Here is a 4,150-nt window from a genome sequence, read left to right on the forward strand (position 1 = left end):
AAGAGCAATAATGCATAAGATCATGATGCATACCTATTCTCTCCAAGATCAGAGGAGCATGCCTGTTCTATCAGGTGCTGTGGAACACAGGCAGGATAATGCTGCTGCAGTCGTCTTGCTTGTGAGCTTCCTTAGAGGCACCTGGTTGGCCATTGTGTGAACAGACTGCTGGACATGATGGGCCTTAGTCTGATCTTTTCTTATGTTGTTCTACTTTCTGGGTTGTGGCTTAGAACTCTTGGACAGGATTGCGTCCTAGATAATCCGTCCGTCCCACCAACCCTCCCTCCCTCCCTCCCTCTCCCCCAAGCCTGGCCTCTACTGGAAGTTGGAGGCGACAGAACTCAACAAAAGCTACCTTGGGGCAGGGCTGTGGCCCAGTGGTAGAGCCTCTGCTTGGCATGCAGAAGGTCCTAGGTTCAATCCCCGGCATCTCCAGTTAAAAGGACCAGGCAGTAGGCAGTGTAAAACACCTGAGCCTAAGATCTTGGAAGACCCGCATCTGGTTGGCCACTGTGTGAACAGACTGCTGGACTTGATGGGCCTTGGTCTTATCCAGCAGGGCTTTTCTTATGTTCTTAGCTGCAGCCTGTTTTTCCCCTTTATGTAACAAGGCGTGTAAATGATATACTTGTCCGGTTCTGCTGTTTAACCTCCGTGGCCACTACTGTGTCATCAAGAAACATTAGAAGTAGCAGTTACGATTTTTTTAAAAATGGCTTCTAATAGCAAGGCACAGTTGTTCTAGGATCCTTACTTTTCTGTTGCCCACCAGTACGACCTCCAACTTCAAGCTTTTAAAATGTAAGATCTAGACCATCTAGGCCATCTAGACCAACTCTGTGTACTTGAAGGGCTATCATATAGAGGATGGTGCCGAGTTGTTTTCTGTTGCCCCAGAAGGTTGGACCAGAACCAGTGGGTTGCAATTAAATCAAAAGAATATCCGTCAAGACGTTAGGAAGAATTTTCTAACCGTTAGAGCGGTTCCTCAGTGGAACAGGCTTCCTTGGGAGGTGGTAAGCTTTCCTTTCCTGGAGGTTTTTAAGCAGAGGCTAGATGGCCATCTGTGAGCAATGCTGATTCTGTGAACTTAGTCAGATGATGAGAGGGAGGGCATCTTGGCCATCTTCTGGGCGTGGAGTAGGAGTCACTGGGAGTGTGTGGGGGAGGTAGTTGTGAATTTCCTGCATTGTGCAGGGGGTTGGACTAGATGACCCTGGTGGTCCCTTCCAACTCTATGATCCTATGATTTTGTGATTCTCTGCACAATGCAGGATCAGCCAAGAGCATCCCTGACAAGTGTTTGTCCAGCCACTGTAGCTTGTTAGGGTTGTGAGTAGGGTATGGTATATAGCTCTTCTTCCTTTCACCACCCCACCCACTATCTGAGTCATCAAAAGTGTGGATTGAGGTACAGCTGGGCTTTCGCAGAGGCTGCACAAAAAGGCCGATTTTTCCCCCTTTAGGGCCTCTTTCACAAACCACTGCAGGCATCGCAGAAGCATCTCTTGAACTTAAATGGAGAAATGCAAATGCTGCACCTGTTAGAGAAATAAGGGTGGGGGGGAGAGATAATCAGGAAAAGATTGTGCGCTTCTGTCAATAAACAGGCAGGTTACTTACAAGCTTGTTAGCAGATTCCTCCCCCCTACCCCCTTGTTATTAAAAAGTTCGCTTGTGTGGGTGGTTTTTGTTCTGGTATTTGCAACAAACAGCTGTTGCATGAAATTTAATTTTGTTTGCTGCTTGCTTTTGCGACTTGGTTTGCTCTGCAGGAAACACATTTTTGCTGAACTTGCAAGTTTGCTTAGCGATTCATTGGTGAACTGGTAATCTGCTAAGGTCCGGTTAAAATTGTTAATTTCTTATGAACGTGATGATAACACTTTTAATGAAAGTAATTTAACATGCGGTGTTTTTCCATCGTCAGCCAAGTGACATCTCAACAAAGGTGTATGATAAAATCTGAGTGCGAGCGAGGGGTAGGTTTGTCAGGAGAGAAATACGTGGACTTTTCCATTTCCGCCACTGTGAGAGCGAGGGGTAGGTTTGTCAGGAGAGAAATGCGTGGACTTTTTCATTTCCGCCAATGGCCTGGGTGGTGTAGTGCTGGAGCGTAGGGTGGAGTTGGCTGTGGAGTTCAATTAAGAATAGTTGGTTTTTATAAGCCAACTTTCTCTACCACTTAAGGAAGAATCAAACCGGCTTACAATCACCTACCCTTCCCCTCCCCACAGCAGACACCCTGTGAGATAGGTGGGGCTGAGAGAGCTCTGAGAGAACTGTGACTAGCCCAAGGTCCCCCAGCTGGTCTCATGTGGAGGAGTGGGGGAACAAATCCAGTTCTCCAGATTAGCGTATGTCGCTCATGTGGAGGGGTGGGGAACCACCCTGGTTCACCAGATTAGGGTCTGCTGCTCTTAACCACCGCACCACGCTGGCTCTCAAAAGAAACTGGTTAAGAAATTAAATTCATCCCTCACCAATGAATGGTGGAAAGTTAAGTTTACATAAAACAAGCTATGGCAACAAGTTCACCCACATTTATTTTTTAGGTCATGCAACAAAACAGTCCCCAAGGCGAAGTGATAAATAAACATTGTACTTTTCTCTGAGAAGTGCTGAGAGGCACCATAAAATAATCGCTGAGTGCCGCAGTGAGTTTCCTTGGCGCCGTGGTCACTTGGCACCTGTGATTCCTCCAGGCCTGCTTCTCTGTATGGTTGTTGCATCTTCAACTTGTAGCGTACATGTTCCCTTGAAAGATCTTTCCCCTTCTGAGGTTAGAGTTGTGTTGTTTGCATGCGTGGCATTCACGTCGTGTTGTTTGCATGCGTGGCATTCGCCTGTACATTCTTCTCATCTGGCCCTTTATTGTTAGGGTCACAATGCTCTCCCGTCGGCTGTGATAGAAGGCAAACATAAAAAGATCCCTTTTCAGGTATGTAGTTGCATCTGCCAGGATGGTAGTGTGGAGACAACAGAACATGTGATATTGTCGAAGGCTTTCACGGTCAGTTCATTGTTCTTGTAGGTTATCGGGGCTGTGTGACCGTGGTCTTGGTTTTTTTCCCCCTGACGTTTCGCCAGCCGCTGTGGCAGGCATCTTCAGAGGAGTAACACTGAAGGACAGTGTCCTTCAGTGTTACTCCTATGAGGATGCCTGCCACAGCGGCTGGCGAAACGTCAGGAAAGAAAATACCAAGACCACGGTCACACAGCCCGGATAACATACAAGAACCAAAGAACATGTGATATTTGGTTGCAGGGTTTACAGTCAAATTCGGCAAGAATTGATACTACCCATTTTGGCTGGCCTTCCAAATAGGCAAAGATCCATCCAACTAACGAAAATACTTTCAGATTGGAATAATGAGAAAACTTATAAAGTCGCCAAATATGCAAGGTTATGTATTAAGCATAGAAGTATTTGCGCTGAATGGGCTATAATTAAGCAAATATTAATTTTATTGTAAACATTTTTCCTAATTAGCGTTTTATGGAAAGTGAAATACTGTATTTTATCTTTTTAATCAGTGTTAATCCTTTTGTATATCTGCTTTGCTGGTCAATGACCGTAATGAATTGAATTGATATTGTTATGGTTGCCAACCTCCATGTACTTGGAGAGAATTGGAGGGCATTGAAGTCCTTCCCATCCCCAAACCCCTCTCTCCTCAGGCTCCACCCCCAAAATCTCCAGGTATTTCCTAACCCGGAGCTGGCAACCCTATTTATTGTGCAGCCAGAGTTACTCTAAAACCTGTATAACGTTATTTGGGATTCATATAAAGATGGGTTTTGAAAGACGTCCAGAAGAGGAACCCTTTCCCAGGTTTGTATTCTTGGCTGTAGTTCTGGAACAAGAAAATTTAGCGTTAGGTTCTTGTGGTGGATCGCGAGGGAATTGGGATGCTTGCTTAGGGTTACTGAAAAAAAATACAACAAAACAATTAACGTGACTAATTTTGGGGATTTTTTTTTCATCTTTAGGTCAGGGTTTCCGGTTTCTTCTGTATCTTCAACGAAGGGAGGAAATGACTCTAGCAGAACTCACTCCAAGTCGGCCGTGGGTACAGTGTCTTCGCATCCCCGGGACTCGCAAAGGGGGGGAAACGGTGACCGTTCCCTGAGGGTTTTGTTTGTT

Source organism: Euleptes europaea, chromosome 21 (assembly GCF_029931775.1).
Source record: "Euleptes europaea isolate rEulEur1 chromosome 21, rEulEur1.hap1, whole genome shotgun sequence".
NCBI lineage: Eukaryota > Metazoa > Chordata > Lepidosauria > Squamata > Sphaerodactylidae > Euleptes > Euleptes europaea.